The sequence below is a fragment of the Sarcophilus harrisii genome, chromosome 2, assembly GCF_902635505.1.
Source record: "Sarcophilus harrisii chromosome 2, mSarHar1.11, whole genome shotgun sequence".
NCBI classification, from domain to species: domain Eukaryota; kingdom Metazoa; phylum Chordata; class Mammalia; order Dasyuromorphia; family Dasyuridae; genus Sarcophilus; species Sarcophilus harrisii.
The window spans coordinates 16,887,542-16,907,577 of NC_045427.1; positions in this window are offsets into that span (position 1 = coordinate 16,887,542).

Sequence of the window (20,036 nt, forward strand, 5' to 3'; positions counted from 1 at the left end):
GGTTCAAGCACTTAGGGCTAATTACTGATTGGATAATACTCTATGGGCATATGCTTGGAAATTGTCCTTACCACTATCCGTTCTGGCTCAATTATTGGTGTGTACAGAGGATTGTAGGAGGGACTAGGGGGTGCAGTAAGACAAGCCAGAGTCACCTTTGGCAATAGATGAATAAGAAGGAGGTTGCAGAGATTCTGCTTCCATCCTGTTCAATCTTGCATCTAAAGACTAAGAATAAAGACTAAGGACTTTTGCTTATCCTGACTCCAGTTGATTCTTGGGTGTCTGGGGTGCTAGTGTGGTCATCACCCTTTCCTATCTTTGTTTTCAAGTTCTAAAGGCACCTTTAATTATAACATGAAATATACTACACATACTTTTTAAATTCATGTTTTCAAGGAGTCCAGCAATTCTTATGTCCTTAAGATGTACTCTTACTTTCATTATTCTTGATACTAGATATATTTTCTTCTTTTTGAATATTTTGATTTCCCCCCCCCCCCAATTTCTTGCTGTCTCATGGAATCTTTGACTTCTTTTTTGTGTATTCTAGATTTCAAGTAGTCTGTTACTTGGAGAAAGCTTACAGCATTATCTTCTAAGATATTGATTCTCCTTCCATATAACTTTCCTTCAGAGTTTTCATTTTTTAACCTTCTTTCATCTTCTCCCTCCATGTATTCATGTGTTCTTTGTGGAAAATCCTTTCCTTGAGTATCTACTTTTAATTGTTACATAGCTATTCATCCATTTGGGAGAAATTTCCAGATTTGTAATTAATTTTAAAAATACCTGTCAGTTTTTTATTACTTTTAATCATTTTGTCTTTAGCTCCTAAACTGAACATGGTGCCATGGCTAGACTCTCCTTCAAAGTATTTTGGATATGAATGGTTAGCTCTGTTGCCCTGATTCATCCTGTCCTAGTTCAGAGTTTTCTATATTGACTTCTATCTTTCAGGGTTAGAACCCAGTGGATCTTTTAGATTCAAAGGGCTAGATCTCTGGGCCTGTTAATATATTTTAACATACTACAAGAGAGACCTTAGAGGTTGTAGTCCTGTAATGTCCTGGACCCTGGACACCAGGCTGCTCACGGGTCTCTGAAAGCTGCAGTTCTTTGGATTTCCAAGTTTCCCATACTTGGGTTCCCTGAATAATTTGAGACTTTCTCCAGGGAATCTTCTGCACTTTTTTGTCTCTAGAAAAGGAGACCTGAGGGTTACCTGTGATTTTACCTTGCCTCCAGTTTGCTGGGAAGCTTCCTTGCTTTGTGCTAGCTTTGCTGTGGGTCACCTTTCCTATTGCTATTGCACTTTTGGTTGGAGATGATGGTCTTAATAAAGTTCTGGGACAGAAATCACTTATTACAATTTCTTATTGAATTTATTGATAATTTTTCAGTCAAATGAAAACTAGGTTTTTGAGTAGAGATGTGAAAGTTAGGCTGTTTATTGACCATTCCATCAGGGTCTTGACTAGACATTTTCCCATGTCGGGATTGATTATAAATTTAATGAAGGTTGGTTGAGTCTATTTTGTCCAAATATGCATCTCAATCAATTCCTAATTCAATGATCTGAACACAGTGTAGCAATAAAATGTTTATTAAGAATGTATGTGGCAGACGATGCTAAGTGCGGGAGATACATAGACAAAGGTAAAACATTTTCTGTGCTTAGGTGTTTGTATTTTAATAAAATACAGTGGGTACTTAATACATTTGTTGGTCGATAGATTTGTTGAATTTAATAGATTCTGATAACTAAATGACAATGAGAGATGAAACAGGAGGAGAAATCCCAAATGACAACACCTCTTCCCAGGATTAATCATCCTTGGATCATCAGCGCCCTCAGAACAGGCTGTGTCCATCCATTTTGTTGGTCATCTCTGCTTGAGAATTCAGTGCACAGAGCTTCTTTTCTGGACAATCACTGCTTATTCCCTTCTTGCCGTAATGAATGAACTTTTGAAAGGTCATCCTGCCAGGAAACGGAAAATAGGATGAGTTGTTGTGCAATTTTGTATATAACAAAGGAATGCTGGGTTTGTCCTTTTGCTAAATGTTTTTGAAGCAGTGCATTAAGGGAACATAGCTGTGTTGCACACAGTGCTAACCATGTGTCAAATAAAAGTCGGAACATATAGGGTTGGCTACAACTTACGTCCACTTAATTCCAGAATTTCTGAGTTTGAGTAGATATAGTCTGAGTAGATAATGCTGAGTAGTATAATGAATGACTGATGGGAATCATAGAACTCTGAGAAAATAGAAAACATCAACATTAATCTCCCTCTTTTCAAATGGCTTATTAAATCCTCCCATGCCATCATTCACTCCCTCCTCTTTAGTTCCAGTCTCTGAGGAAGACTTCTCATTGCCAACATTAAGCTTCCTATTTATGCCTCTTATTTTTTCCTCCCCATTCTTCTTAACTTTGCCTCATTCAATTACATCATTTCCCCTAATCTTCATTTGTTATGTCCACTTACTCCTTCCTTACTACCAATAAATATGTCCAGATTTCCCACATCTTTCAAAAATCTTCAATTAACTCTAGAATCCCATTAAGGCATAGTTCTTTATCTACCCCCTCTCTTTAATGGGTAAATACTTATTTTTATCTATTTATATTTATTGTCTCCATTTGTTCATTTTCCATTTTCTTTTAAATTCTTTATAATCTGGCTCTCACTAAGGCTAGCAACAATCTTATCATTGCAAGTCCAACTTCCTTTTCTTAGGCTTCAATTTTCATGGTTGAAAGTTGGGTACTCTTTCTACTCTGGCCATTTCTAACAGTGTTCTCCCTACTTACCTGCCTACTTGTCTAACTAACCACCAAACTCCCATGACAGATTGCTATTGATGCTATATCTATTGCAGATAGCTACATGCCAATATGACATGGTTCCCTTTTTCATCTATTTTAATGTCCTTTCTTCACTCACCCATTCCCATGTGTTCATTGACAACCTATTCACATCTACCTTTCAGATCTAATCTTTCTCTTGAGTTCCCATCCCTCCTTACATATTCTTGTTCTTGGGATACTTAAAGATCTCCCCAATATGGCACCAGTCTATCTTTTTAGGCTAAATGTGATCTCTCATACACAAATTACAACCATAACCATGTACTTGGCTTTCTCTAGACAAAATAATAACTGACTGTCCTTCATCCATGTTAAGAGTCAGGAGACTTAGGTAATGTTATATATTTCCTCATAGATCTCAATTTTTTCTTCCATAAAGTGCACATTTCTAACTAACTATAAGATGCACTAAACTTATAGGACTGTTGGGAATTAAGTGCTCTCTAAACTAAAAAGAAATGAGAGAGGTTGACTAAAGAAATCCCTGAATAATTTGATGAGGGCTTTTTGTTGTTTTTGTTTTTAGTTCTTACCAAAGAATCTGCCTCACAGTTATGCCCAAAACAGAAGTACAAACATTTCTCCCAATACCTTAAGGCACATTTTCTCCTATATATCCTTGGTATCTGAGGAGAGTGAGCTCAGACCTAATGCCATTTCTACATAGCATTAGTGCCATCAAGTTTATGTCTAATTTTGGCATTGCTACCATGAGAAGGGTGTTAACTATCCATCTTCTTCTGATCTCAAACCTAGGCTGTCTGCAAAACCCAGTGTGGAGTTGATTCTCAAATTTCCTGGTGATATATCTTCCTGATTTTTCAAAACTTACAAACTCATAGTCATCCCCTTCACCTAAAATGAAAGGAAAACACTAAGGCAAAGAAGCCTTTGTGGTTGAGGAAAACACACCAGTCTCTGGATGGGAAGGGCTTGAGTCTTTTCTCCCCACAATATTGTCTCTTCCTTCAGAGTAATGACAATAAGAAGAAATCAACCGAAGAGAAGAGCTTGAGTTATTCAACCATGATATCACAAGATGTAATCCTTTGTTTGGGAGCATGTAAGGATACCATCCCAGAGAGTATAGATATGCCTACTAAATGCCTTACTAAGGGGAAGCAGGGAACTCCTAGTATTTGACTGAGACTCAGAAGGACAGAACATTATGGGGGAACTCCATAGTCTATAGAAATGATTTAGTAGGCCCAAAGTATTCTTTTCAACTTCTTTGTCACCTCTCATCATCCATAAGACAGACCATTATATATTATGATGGACGTGTGTTTCTCAAGCTGGGACACCTAATGAGACCTTGAAGTCTCTTTCCTCTCTGGAAATGTAAATAGGGGTTATGTGTGCTTATTGGCAACCTGAGGAGTTCTTAGAATGGAGCTTCTCAGCTTAAGAAATTTCTCAGCTTCAGCAGAATCATGTACGGAAGCAAACATGTTCATCCTCATTCAGCCCAAGGAGTTGCAGACTTGAGGGCTATAGATAAGGATCACCAGCACCAAGTGATATATGTTATCTATGGAGCCATCAATATGGAAGATCCAACTTTGACAATGTCAGCTCTAAAAATCATTGAGGGATGTTGAGTCTGACAAAGAAAACCCATTTGTTTTATTTCCCCAAATGTCTGTGAAGAACTTAGTACGTGTAAGATCTTGTATGATAAAAACAAAGTAGTTCTTGCCTTCAGTAAGTTTATATTCTAATCCAGAGAGTAAGCTAGAAAAAACAGGGGCAGTTACATAAGGGCATTTGAAGGCATTTAGGATAGTCATTACTTTTTCATGTTACTTTTGAATGCAAAGTGTAGATGAATAAATGAATTAAAAAGCATTTTAATTTCTTATTCCCAGCTCTGTGTTAAATCCTGAAGATTTAAATACAAAGTGAAAGCAGTGGCTATGCTAAAAATTTATATTTTAAATGGGCAGAGAGCATACATTGGGGAGTAATAGTCAGGGAGGAATATTTTAGTTTGAAAAGCTCCAGTGATGGTGATTAGAACCATAGGAGAAGATAATGATATACTTTTTCCAGTAGTTATGGCAGTACTAATTAGGTTATAATTCTAGATCTGGAAGGATGGGGTGGGGAAAAGAGGATTGAAGAGTGCATGTGGGTGATGGCCAGAAGATGGCATAGGAATGAAATGAACCAGGATGTGAACATGTAATCTGTGATAATGGATCATGTATGAATGTAAGGAAAAGAAATCAAATGCTAATCACTATTTGTCAAGCACAGTGACATCAGAGGGTATACATTTTGGACAGGAGGATTTTATCTTTTCTTTTTAAATTAGAGCACTCTAACATTTGATTGAGGTGCCTGGGGCAATGATGAGTTCTCAATCTCTGGCAGTCTCTAAATAAGCTGTATCATCATGTGTTGGTGATGCCTTAGAATGGCTCCCTATCTTTGGTAAGAGTTATCTGTACAATACTAATCTTGTATTTCGTGGTGCTTTCACTTATACAAATTATTTTCCTCAAAACAATCCATTGAATATCCAATATGTGCATAATTACTGGACTAGCAAAGGTTAAGCGCCCCAAAACACAGATTTATGATATCAAACCAGATTTCTAAACTTAAAAGTCCAGTTTCCTTCTGGCAGCACCATGGACAGTGGAAAGAGTACTGACTTGGAATCAGAGAGCCTTTATTCAAATTTTTGCATTGGCACTTAATACCTTGTTCCTTTGGCAGATAAATTAACCTCTGATCTTCAATTTCCTCAGATGTAAAATTAAGGTATTATAATAGATAGCTTCTAAAAGTCTCTTTCATCTTTAAAACCTACCTTAATTTTGAGATGTTCTACTCTAATCAGGCCATAGGCAATTGCAAACTTTACTATTTTTTTCTGCATCAACCAGAGACAGACTTTCCCTGCTCTCAACCATGTTGGTGAAAGTTCTGCTTTTGCCTCCAACCTAATTTATTAGAAAAGGCTGCAAAGATGAAGCACAATCTTCTTGGTTCACTTGTATAGGATAACTAGAGATAAGTTCAACCATTGGGACAAAGTCTCTTTAAAGGCGATCTGATCAATGGCCTTTCCTAACAATTTCAACGGCTATTCTAGTGAAGAGCAAAGTAATGAGCCTTTTTAATGTCATGGTATTCAATAACTAGAGAAGTTTTGCAATTATCTCCACGATTTTTTCCCATTTGCTTCCTCATTAGATGCATTTGAGAAAAAGCAAGATGAATCATCTATCTCTAAGAGATATGCATTATTTTTCATATCTCTATGAAGGTTCAAATAATAATGGCTATAAATTTCCAGATCAGAAGTTCCCTTGTGTGCTAGCATTTTAGTTGTTTGGGATTTCTGTACTTTGGTTGACATATTTCTAGCTGTTATCCTTTACATCAATTGCAGGCTTTCTTTTCAGAAAATTCCCAGGAGGCCTCTTTTGATTAAATTGACCCAGTCAATGGTCTCATTAAAAAAATAGACAAGCTTTATATCAAGAGCAGAGGTGCAAATACAAGAAGGTGCGTGGAATTTTTATGTATGTAAAGAAGATGATATTTTATGTATAGATTAATTTAACTGAAATGGAAAGTATATAAAGAAGAATATTCAATAGTAGAAAAATAGGTAAAATTTAGATTTTGGAATCCCTAAGACCAGGATGAATAGTTGAAATTTTCTCCTAAGGCAAAAACTGCTGCTGAAGATTTTGTAGTTGAAGAGCAACTTTTCTGTGTTTTACACAATTAAATAGAAGATGGATTAGAAAGACAAGATATTAAGAAGCAAGTGACAATTAGAAAGCAATAGTAATTATCTAGTCTAGAGGTGATAAGGAACTGCACTAATACAGATGAAGAGGGAGTAGAGATAAAAGGACAGATGAAAGAGATGTTTCAACTGATTAGCCAGAGATAGGTCAATTCCAAAGTGAGAAGAAAGATCATGGCAGGCAGCCACTGCAAGGTAGCAGAGGTGAAAGATTGTGTATCCCATAAAGAGACAAGTAGGACAATTTGCTTGGAATGAAGTGGGTTGTAGGGTGATCATGTGAAATCAATATGAAAGATTAGTTTGAGTCATATTATAAAAGCTCTAATGGAAAAGTTTATGTTTTATTTTAGAGGAAATAGGGTAACTAGGTAATGTAAAGAATATGGTGGTGGGCATAGAGTCAGGAACACTCGGTTCCTGACTTCAAATTTGGCCTTAGACACTTATTAGCTATGTGACCCTTGGCAAGTCATTGAATCCTATTTGCCTCAGTTTCCTCATCTATAAAATGAGTTGAAGAAAGAAATGGCAAATCACTCCATGACCAAAAAATGACTGAACAACAAAGGGAGACTCTAGAGCTTGATCAAGGGAGTAACATGGTCAAACTTTTGAAAGAATCCATACATTAGATACTTTATAAGTTGATAGTCTAGATAAAAGAGTATCAAAGAGATGACTATTTTAATAGTCTAAGAGAGAAGCAATGAAGATTTGAACCAGAGTTATAACCACTGATGTAGTAAAGGGGAAAGATAAAAAAAAAAAAAAAAAAAAAAAAAAAAAAACATTTAAAAACTTTTCTGTGGCTATCCTTACTCAGAATAGCAAATATCAGAGTTAGAATTTGACCCCACAGCCATCATCTTTTTTTCCAGAGCCACAGAGATTCTTTGTTGGATTACAGAAAAGAAATTGAAAACAACAGAGTCAGCCTTAAATGTGAGAAGGTGACTTTTAGACACATCCATCTGAACAGAATGCAATTGGATTTGTCCAAGGGTAGAACACCCCCCACTTCTCAAAGCTCGTGACCTTCTAGTCAAGGACAGAAGGAAAGTGGCATTTGGGCAAACACATTTCATTAGCACTTTTCAAATCCTGATTAAGACAAGATTTCATTTTCCCAAAGAGTCTTTCAAGTCATTGCAGCAGAACATATTTGATTAGTCATAAAAGCATCTCACATAGGCTAGCCCTGATGGCTGGGACAAGGAGTCTGGGTGGAATTCAGCCTAGATGGAAATACTGAGATTTGCATGCAGCTTGGTGACAGTGGCTTGGCTGCTGATGCATCTGTGCATTATATATTCATGGGATACATATGGCAGTTGAGGATGAGTGGTGGGTTAGGAAAGCTGGGGTTTCTGGATTCAGTCAGGTCTTTCCTTTCTGATAAAAAGATATAATGTCAATTGTTATTCATTAAAATCAATCTCTTTCATTGTAATGAGACATAAGCATTAATTTCCTATTATGAAATTAGGTTTGATTAGAAGTTAGGGCATTGATCTGTATAATATGCTTTACAAAGCTTAAAATACAAACTGTATCAATATTCCAAAGGTAAAGTGGATAGCGAATTGTCCTAGAAGTAAAAAAAAAAGACTTAGGTTTAAGGTCTGCCTCTGAACCCTACTGCCTGTGTGATCCTGGACAAGTCAATTAATTTTTTTCCTCTTGAGTGTAAGGTTCCAGAAACTCGTTAAGGTCACACATTGAAAAGTAGTTTGGATTTGTGTTTGTGGAGGGTCTCACTGAGAATTCCTTACATATCTGAAGTTGGATATTGGGTCTTCATTGTTCCCTCTCCTTGTGGTGTCAATAACACTAATGAATTTGGGTATTTGCTATGTGCCAGGGTACTGTGCTAAGTGCTGGACAGATAGGCAAAGAGAAATATGACTGCTGTCCTCAAGTTGCCATAATGCTAATGGAGAAATACAACACAATCTGCAGCTGAAAATTGTGGGGTAAAGGAATGGTAATGAAGTCTAGAGAGTCAAAAGCAGCTGGGACAAGAATAATGGATAGTTGGCTTAAATCCCTTTCTCAAATTGGAGCTTCAGGGAGAAAATCACCAAAAGGAGAAGTGGAATATAGGGGTGGAAGAGAGGACTTAGATCTAAGGGATTTTGAGGGTGAGAAGACAGCTGGAGCATGGTGGCAAAAGTGAGAGAGGAAGAGAGCTGGGAGGCAAATGGGGGATGATTGGTCTTGTGTTCTTCACAATGGTGGTTTTAAAAGGATTTTACCAATGAGAGAAAAGAACTTTAAAGAGTAGAGTAATGTCTTAGGGAGAGATATACAAAAAAAAAGGAAATAATGATAATTAAAATTGACACCTCCAAGCCAGTCAATGGTTGACCAAAATTTGATTTGAGTCCTGCCCAGCCTTCTTGTTATATAAGCTGGGAGAGGTTTCTTAAGTCATTATGTTAAGCACTGAAGATACAAAGAAAAAATAAAAGGAAGATCTTCAAGTATCCCTTCAACAAACTTATATTCTACTGACAAGAGGTACACTATATATCTGTGTGAGTATGTATATAAGCACATACCTATTTCATATAAATTTTATATGTATTGTATGTATATATTTCCATGAACATATAGACATGTATACACTTGCATACACACACACACACACACACACACACACGCACACATATATATATATATTCTATTTTGTGCATGAATGTGTGTATACACACACATATAATATACCCTCAGAAGGCTAACTACAGAAGACTTTAGTGGAGAAAATGCTGAGTTAGAAATCAAAGGACCTGAATTTGTATCCTGACCATCTCCTTTACTAGTTATGACAAGAAAAAAAAATCATTTAAGCTCTCTAAGCCTCATGTTCCCTGTCTGTAAAATGAGGAGGTTGACTCAGATGATCTTTACCTTAAAGGTCCTCTCCAACTTTAGTTCCATGCCCTGCCTGGCTAGTTCAGTTTCTAGATTCCTGCTTCATTTCCTCTGAGTGATGAGAAAGGCAATGCTTCCACTGAATTCTTTTATTAAATGCACTGAGATGTTTTGGCAATTTATAATCCATAGCTCTAGGGAAGAAAGAGTCCCATCTGGTGGCCCGGGGATGGCAGTTTGATGAGAGGGATATGGCTGGCAAGAATGTCCAATTACCACAAGAATTAGCAAAAATTCTTTATGACCCATTAGGGCAGTTATTTGTGTTGCAAAAAGTGACTCCAAATAGTTCTTTTGAGTCTAATTAGCAAGAAATAGAAGGAGAGAGACCAGAAGTCTATATTGGAGACCCACAGTCACAGGGTTATCCAGGATGAATCCTCTCCCTTTCCCTAGTTCGGGGATTTAGAGCACACACTGCAAATAACCATACAGTAGATGAGGCAAGATGAAATCTGAGATATTACAAGCTAGGGTGCCAGGAAAGGAAGGACCCAGATTTAGGAATCAAGGCTTTCCTTTCCTATCTCTGAAACAAACTTTATGTATAGCCATGGATAAAATACACACACACACACACACACACACACACACACACACACACGCACGCACACAAATACACATACACATTCATATATTTTATATATTATTATATACAACAAGTCTCTTTCAAATATTTTAAACCTGGGAGCCTGAATCCCTTTTATTGATAGTTTTTAAGGCGGGGGGGGGGGGGGTTATGATCTTGGTTGGGAAAAATTACATCTTTAGTTGTTTTGTTAATAAAAATAGCATTTCCTTCAATAGTTAAAAAAAAAAAAAATTCAAGAAGAGATCCCTAGGATTCATGAGCATACTAAAAGGAACTATAATATAAAATGACATATGCACAGATGATTAAAAATCCTTGATAAGGCTTCAAATTTTAAAAGAAAATCTGAGTTGCATCTGCATCAATGGAGGGAGCTTACATACCAGGAATTCTTCCCCCCCCCCCCCCCCCACTAATAATCAATCAAAATCCATTTATTAAATATCTACCTTGTACCAGGTAGGGTGCTCCTAGTGCTAGGAAAACATTGTCTTCTGGGAGCTTTTATTCTAGGACTAATCGGAGATTTCCTCCTCCCCCCCCAAAAAAATACCCCAACCCAAAACTAGGAAGTGCATACTTATCATTTCATATAGGGATCTTTCACTGAAGAAATCCTCTTTACCAACTCTTCTTTATCTTTGTTCCTTATTCTCCTTCTTACAAAACTAGAGTGTCTCTTTTTCCACAAGGTTCTCTCTGTCGACCAATTTAATCTGCTCGCAGCCTGGCCCCTTTCTATGTTTTCAGTTTTCTTATATAAGTTATTTCTTATATGTTATGGCCATATCAACTTCTTTCCCGCTCCTTACACACAATACTCTATGTCCCATCATGTACCTTTGACCTAGCAGTCCCTCATTATCGAAATGTTATTTGTCCTCACCCCCACCTATTGAAATTCCCATTTCCTTTAGAACAAAATTATCTCCTCAGATGTCACTTCCTGAAGGGATTTCCTGCCCCACTCTCCATATGCTAATATGTATGTTCTCCTTTTTGTATTCCTTGTGTCTCCCCTATAAATGCATATGCATTTATATGCTATCTCCCTCTTAGAATATAAACTCCTTCAGGTTATCATTTCTTTGGGCTTTTTCAGTGTATCCCTAGTGTTTAGTAAAGAGAATAGCACATAAGAACTTAATAAATGGTTGTTGGTTGATAAATCTATTGCCCCAGAAGAAAGTTTAAGTAGCACAGAAGTTAAATAGCTGCCCAGGGTCACATAGTGAGCATATTAGAATGAGGGTTTGCACCTACTGGGTCTTTATCATGTAGAAGCCTGTTCTCTTATCACCAGGTTTCTCATAATAAAACATCATGGCTACCTGAAAGAAAAAAGTCATGTTCCTCCCAACCCATCCCCAAAAAAGTCTTTGTTTGGAATTCAACATTTGAGTCTTCATTAACTTTCATACAGAACTATCATATACAAATTTGTATTCTTTCTCCAAGAGGAAGAATATCATTACAGAAATATTACTAGACAAGATTTGTAGCATGAGGGAGGGATGTTGAATGACAAGCTCCCACCTTCTACCAGAAGCTTTCCCTGACTTTTAAAAATTCTAACATCTTCCCTCTATTATAGTTCCCATTTATTTTACAGGTAACTTGTTTTGTTTATATTTCTTTGCATGTTCTTCATCCTGTTACATTGTAAGCTCCTTGAAGGCAAGTAGTTATATGACTTAAAGGATAGCACACTAGGCCTGGAGTCAGCAAGACTTTTAAGACTGAGTTTAAATCTAGCCTCAGACACTTACTAGTCCTGAGTAAATCACACAACCTCTGCCTTAATCCACTAAAGAAAGCAATAGCTTTGTATCTTTGTCAAGAAAAGTCCATGGACAGTATGGTCACCTGTAACAGAATGAGTGAATAATAACAACATCAAAGTGCCAATTTAGCTGTGGGGGAAAAACAAACAAACAAGTTTCACTTAAATGACATGACTAAAGTCACAAGCCTTGGTTAGAGTCAGGAATAAGACTATAGCCCAAATTGTCTGACTCTTAATCTGTCTTTTTTTTTTCCTGAGGCAATTGGGGTTAAGTGACTTGCCCAGGGTCACACAGCTAGGAAGTGTTAAATATCTGAGACCACATTTGAATTCAAGTCTTCCTGACTTCAGGGCTGGTGCTCTATCCACTGCACGACCTAACTACTTTTTTTTTTTTTCTTACACAATATAAAATCAGCAGTGAATTAAAAGAAATCTATGGACTGAGTAAAAGACATGGGCCAAAGACCAGATATTTGTCACCAGTCCCTTGTGTTAATGAAAACGGGCAGGTAAGAGAACTCCTGAATGTATGAGCTACCTTGAGGTCTTGCTGAGAATGCAGCTGCTGGTTCTATAAATAGATTTAATTATGATGCAGAGGGAGAAAAAAAAAGTGCATGCTGAACATACTGCAGTAATAAGATTACTGGGGTTGATTCCAAACCGAGGCAGTCAGGTCAGATCGATAGTTGCATTTGTCTTCCCCCACAAATGCCAAGCCCTTTAGAATGACTGATGTATTCTATGGTCAGGGATCCGGGTCATCATCCTGTCTATATCATGTCACCCCATAGCATTTTGAAATAAAAATTCTGACCCAAGATAAATTCTAAAGAAAGTTTCTAAAAAAAATTTCTAATTAAATCAATACTTGTCATTTTTCTCAGACTCAAGATGTTTTTTTTTTTTTTTCTCTCTTTAAAAAAAGTACTTAGCCAGCTTCTGTGGTTTGAGATTATAATGCTATCTTTCTATCTGCTATCAAACAAAAATGTCTTTCTCTTGTAAAGAATAATATATGGGTAATTGAGCTGCTTGGCCCTGTCCTCCCTGATTCTTCAACTCTTATCCCTCCTTTAAGCCTCATTTCAGAAGCCTCTTCCTTCCTGACTTTCCTTTTTTGATTCCTTTCATGGATAATGTACTTCCTCCTCAGCCTCAGTCTTTTTGTCTGTAAAATAAGAACATTACACTTAATGAACTTTAAGGTCCCTTTCAGCTGAAAACCTATAACTGTTTCTATGATCCTATAATATCAACTTGTATTTTGCTTTCATTTTTCTAAGTTTCTATCTCTATCCACTGTACCTTTCCCTATTACTTACAAAGATGCCCAAGTCATTTCCAATAAGTAAAGACTACCAATGCCTCAATCTCTTTCCTGTACCTCTCCTTTGTTTCATATGCAGAATTATAAGAAAAACATATATATGCTTATGCTCTCTAATTTTTTTTCCTTCTTCATTCTCAAGCTTCTTCAATGTGACTCAATTGACAAAGATTTCTCCAAGATTACAAATGATCTCCAAATAGTCTCTTGGTAATGGGTATCTTTCTTGATTTCTTTAGAACTTTTGGTATAATTGACCATGTCTTCTTCCTGTATATTCTCTTCCCTTTGAATTATCCTGACTATTCTTTTCTGCTTCTTCTTCTCTTTAAACAGTTCATTTTGGTTATTATTCATGATCATTGAGATCATCATCCATGTCCCACATGTTTTGTGAGAGTGTATCACAACATTTTGGTCTGGATATTTTTTTATATCTTTTAGTCTCATTATAGTCTCTTGGAATTCCCATCAGTTCCTATGAATGCAATGATTATCCTTGTACTAACTACATCTATTACCTTCATGTGCAATGCTTTTTTTTTTCCTGAGCTCCAGTCCCCCCAACCAACTCTCTGATGGACTTCTTCAAATTAATGTCTCCAAGGCAACTCAACATACTTCAGACTGAACCAATTATGCCTCTCCCTCCCAACAGTCCTAATTTCTTATCTCTCCTATTTTTATTGCAGTCACAACTATCTTTCCAATCACTCAGGGCTGTAAGCTTTGACTTCACCAAACCTTTCTTTCTTTTTCTTTTACTACATTAAATTCTTATGGGTTTTTATCAATAAATTATTTCTCACAATCTTTTCTCCACACCCTATTTCAGTCCTTCATTACATCTCTCTAGGACTATTTCCTAGTTTCTTAATCTCCCTTCTTTTGGTATCATTCTCTTCCAATTTATCTTCCAAGGAACCATCAAATTATTATTAAATATGAATTTGGGGCATATTTCTCTCTGGTGCTGAAGGAAGTCCAATGATGCTGGTTGGCCTGCAGATAAAAAATAAACAGTGAAGGTTGGCAGCAAAGCACTCCATCCCTCAACTCAATGGGCACAAGTTCTCCCCTAGGACCGAAATGAACTACTTATTTCCCATAGAATCACTACCTTGCTTCAAGGTTTAACTCAACCACTGTCTTCTAAATGGTATAAATGCATTTTACCAGTTTCTGGTACCCTTCTTGTTGAAATTATTTTAAATTGATGTTATATGTGTGTATACGTTTTAGAATTTTTAGAACATATCTTGTTTCCATCACTAGAGATAGCATTCTTAAAATCAAAGACAGTTTCACTGTTGTCTTTATCCTTAGGTATCAGCAAAATGCCAGGGGCTGAATGAATGCTTGTAAGATTAATTAAAGTGTAGAACTATAGTTTAAAAACTAATACACAAGATATTAAATGTAAACTTTTGAACTTATTTTGAAACATATGGTATTCCCAATTTTACTGTTTCCTTCCTCTCCCCCCAAAATTACTCGAATACATCCTATAGGTGAATCTACATTTAAAATATATTTCATTATATGGATTTGCTTTTTATATTCAACCCTCCTTGAGTTTTTTCCTCTTTAATGAATAAAGCTCACCATCATTCTTCTTCATTTCTACTTCAGGCCTACTAAAACTTGCTGACAAATACCAGAAAATGAAACTGTCAATCTATTAAAATTTTTGATTATATAATCTCAGAAGGGTTCCAGTTTCTACTCAGTAATCTTTATGGATTTTTTACATAATTTCTACATTGTTTACTACATTTACTTCTTTTCTCCACTCTCTACTTCACATTTAGAATAGGTAATCTAGTTTTTTGTTTCCTTAGGTTATTGAGGCCATCAGCTACCCTAACCCATTCCTTTTATGGGTTATGGAAAATATGGAAAGAATATAAAATAATGCCTACTTCCAATAGTATTCCAAATAACTCCCTCAACTCCCAATCCATTATCCAAGTCATATATGACAAGAACGGGAGAAGTAAAGCAAGAAAATATCATCCAGAATGATAAAAAGTGGCTATAAAAATTTGGCATGAACTCAGAAACATGGATCGGTTGGCTTCTCTTGATACAGTGATTGGCTTAGCAGCCCAGTTAGTGTAACATGACTACTCCCATGAATCTAATATATAGACAAGATAACAGGAATGGTAGGCTGGCTCTGCTCAAAACCATCATGCTTCTTGAGCATCTAGGACACAAAGTGGATAGAGTCCTAAATGTGCAATCAGGAAGAGCTGAGTTCAAATCCAGTCTTGGATATTTACTCTTTATATGATCCTGTGTAAGTCATTTTTACCTCTTTTGACAATAATTTTCTTTTGTGAAATAGAGACAATAATAACAAGTAATTCTCAGGATTGTTGTGAGAATTAAATTAAACAATATTTTAACAACATGTGCACATATTAAAATGCTTTATGAATGATATATATTATTATCTCCACTTGACATAAAGAACAGTTGAATACATGGTCCACATTCATGTTTCAATACCCTAAGTAGATAAGATCTTTTAAGAAATATTAGAAATACTAATACATCACCTAGAACTATTTTGGTGCAGGTGATTCTGAGAATTAAAAGAATAAGTTCATAAGAATATATTAAATTAACTGAAGACATCATTGTTCTCATTGCACACCATTACTATATTGTAAGAAAATTTTAAAAATAGGCCCTACAAGTTAAAGGCAAGAATTTCACCTTGACTTTGGTCAATGGTATGTTCAGCTCCAAGTAACACAGTGTATTGCCAATACACAGGACGATGCTAAGAATGAATTTCTTTGCTAAGCCTAATTACATTAAATACAAGATGAAGTAAAGAAGTTGCCAAAATATGAAGAGGGAACATTTGAGGAACCTGAAGCCCTTAAAAGAATCTTCTTAGTTCAACTTAAGACAAACTTTAGGGGTTATAATTAAGAAAACAGATGACAAAAGTAATAATGCTACTTCAAATGGACTTGAAAAGGGAGTGGCTATATGTAGATTGCAATTTTGAAAATATATTTGAATTTAATGAAATGAATATGTGAAACAGACCAAATATACCAAACAACTTTTAAGCAGCATATCATTATATTATCATAAATACTGTATCTTTCCACAATATTTCATAGAGATGGTATGAATATTTCAGTATATACACACAACTATGCAAATAGTGAGTATTTTCATGGAAAGAACTATAGGAATAAAGTTTGGACTCACTGAAGAAAAATCTTAACAAGAGTTCACAAATGCCAACATAATCAAAACAACTGGAGTGAACCACTAACCAACTGCAGATGGCATTGGGAGGTTCCATTAATATCTGACTGCTGTGCTCAGTAGCAAACTCAAATCCCTCTTTGCCCAATTTAAGACTGAAAAAACCTATAAGGAAGGGAATCTGTAAAACAAAATCATGTCAGAAATTCTAAAGTTTTGTTATTAGCAAGTTAAAGTAACAGACAAAAGGTTATGGCAAGAACAGAGGTCCAAGTACTTTGACAATCTAGATGGTGCTGAGCATAGAACATTGGCCCTGCAGTTCAGAAGACTGATCTTCCTGAGTTCAAATCTGACACTTACTAGCTATATAACACTAGTAAGTCACAACCCTATTTCTCTCAGTTTCCTCATCTATAAAATGAGTTAAAGAAAGAAATGGCAAATCACTCCAATATCTTTTTTCCAAAAAACTCCAAATGGGATCATAAAGAGTCAGACATGACTATAGTTAATAACAAGTAGTGTCAAGAGCAAAATTTTTTAAAATAATGCTTTTTCTTCAGAGGAGTAAAAAGTTAAACAGAAAAAAATAAAGAGAAAACATATAAAAAGAGGATGTGGAAAATTTTTAGTTATATATTTTGCCCCATGAAATCTAACACAGTGAAAACACAGTGAGTGCTAATTAAATAGAAAGTTTTGGTATTATAAACATAATGAACAAAATAATTTCCCTATGTTAAGGAAGCTGAGTGAAACAATAGTTTCTTTTAAAAATTGGAAGAGTACGACTAGATGAGATAATTATTGACTCAAAAAGTTTCTACTGAGGCATAAATTTGTCAAAGCACTTAATTAGCTTCCTCTTAAATGAAAAACTAACCCCACCTGCTAAGCAGAAGATTCATGTAATTATAATCAAAAGATAAGTTCACAAGTTCCTTCTCCAAATGTATAACAATTACATGTTTCTGTATTTTATCATTAAAAAATTTCATTAAGATTTTTATTAAAGAGATACCAAAGGGTAAAAAATATATGCCAAAATATCTCAGAGATGGAAAGAATGCTTTATTACTTAGCACCAGTAATTACTGAATCACCACCTAAAACAGATATATAACAGTTATATGATCTTTATAGATTATTACAAAGTCCGTGACTCAGTTATATACTCATGGCAACACTAAATTTTTGCAAATATGTGAAAAAGACAAAAATATCATTAAAATACTTGTATATTTGATATTCATAGTGAAAATTATTCACTACCTTATAATATACCACAAAACAAGAACGTCATGAAAAATTGACATAATATGCACCATTTTTTCAGGGAGAAATTCCCACTTTGGCTCTGTCCAAAACCCATGATGATTCTATCTGCATTTCAATCAATTATCACTTTTTTTCCCTCCTAAACAGAATGATCTCAGCTAATAATCTGATATCAAAAAAGCATCAAATAAGTATCCAAATCTTATACATTTATTGATGGAAAATGAAGTTACAGTGATATTTCAGGACTACATTATGCTCATGAGAAATAATAGTAGCATTTGTCTATAGTAGATACTGTGATCAAAGCAAATATTTAGCACCTACTGAATACCTAACAAGATGAACCTGTTGTCTATAATTATATAGCAAAAGCTTTCTAGGTTTCATCAGACTACAAGACATATCCTAATTATGGATAGTAACTAGAACTGGAATTTCCTTGTAGCAGACACTTGGATGAGAAAGTTCCCTCTCCATGTTATATCAGTAATCTATCTGCAACAGAATCTTAGAAATATGCTTAGAGCATGGGGTTAAATGGCTCTCTTAAAGTTAAACAGTGAGTTTATGGTAGAAATAGAACTTGAAGGCAGATTTTCCTTGTTCTGAAATCAGTTTTCTATCCACTGTCATGCTGCTTCTTTTACAATATAAATACAGAACTTCAATATTCTGGATTTGAAACCAATATGTTCTATTGGAATCAGGACAAGTTGCCCACAATCCCATAGACATAACATTGAGCCACAAGAACCTAAGAATAGTATTTTAATACATGTCATTATAAAAATATTTGTAATATATAAAATATATTGAAAGTTGAACAAAAACTGTCAAAGAAGAGAGAACTAGCTAGGAAGATTGAAACTAAGTAAAAAGAAAATAAGGTACACAAAATCCCTAGTGTCCCTTTGCTGCTGAAGTTGTACTGAGGATGTGTTCAATGAATCAACATTGACAGAAGATGAGCTTAGATTCAAAAACTTTTTTAACTCAAAAGAGATGTTACTTTACCAGTTCAATAGTATGTTCACAAAATTGAATATAAAAGGATAATATCAGAATAGGGATCCATCTCAGGATTATTTCTAGTTGTTGTTGTTCAGTCATTCACTTATGCAGACACACTTGGGACACAACATGTCTCAAACTGAGGTTATTGTGAATCTCCCAATTGTCCTCCCCTTTCTGACTTTACAATTTCACTTTATGACGCTATTATTCATTCTTGTCTCTTTCGTTTGTAAACTGGAGGTTGTTAGAGATGTGGTTACAAGTTTGTAGTTAGATGTGTCAAAAATCTAGTGACTCACTTCCATGCTTGAACCGTCTAGAAAAAGAAAATGGATAAAAAGGCCAAGGAACAACCAGATGACCTCTCATACTCTTGCAATTCTCTGAATAGAATTTGACTAGATTTTAGGATTTTGCTGTGAGATTATAGCCTAGAGATATGGCAGATTTTAGAAGATCATTATTGTAATCATTCTAGATAGCAAAACAAATTTCCACTTTGACTCTGTCCAAAAATATATGAAATAATGATAATAACAACAATCATAATAAGATGAAAGATAGCCAGCATTTAAATAATACTTGAAGATGAGCAAAGGGTTTTATAAATAGTGTTTCATTTTAATCTCACAATAACCCTGAGAAGTGAGTGCTATTTTTATTTCCATTTTCCAAATGAGGCAACTGATGCAAGCAAAGGTTAAACAATTTCCCCAACTATTAAGTGTCTGTGTCTGAATTTGAACTCAGGCTTCCTTGACTCTAGTCCTTGGACCATATCTATTCCAGTTTTTACAGGTGAAGAAATAAGTCGCAGAAAAATTAAGTGATTTGTCTAAATTCACAAGTAGTAAATAGAGCTAGGATTACACTACAGAATCATTAAATTTAAGTAATCTTTTAGGATTTAAATGCAGCTTTTTATACAAATGTAATATGACTTTTTTTCACAAAATCCTTTTGGGGGTAGGGAATCCAGGTATGTCATCTTCATTTTTCAGATAAGCAATCGGAGACTCCAGAGCATTGTAGACTGGGAGCCCCCATGTTCACATTTCAGATCCCAAGCCTTTTACACTGCAGCACACTGCCTGCTATGGATTTACTTTGTCCTAGAATTGAAAACCTAATTTAGCAGTGGTAAATCCAGGGGAAATGAAAATTTACTCCTCATCCTCTGTCTAAATGTGTCGAATATTTCTTAATTTT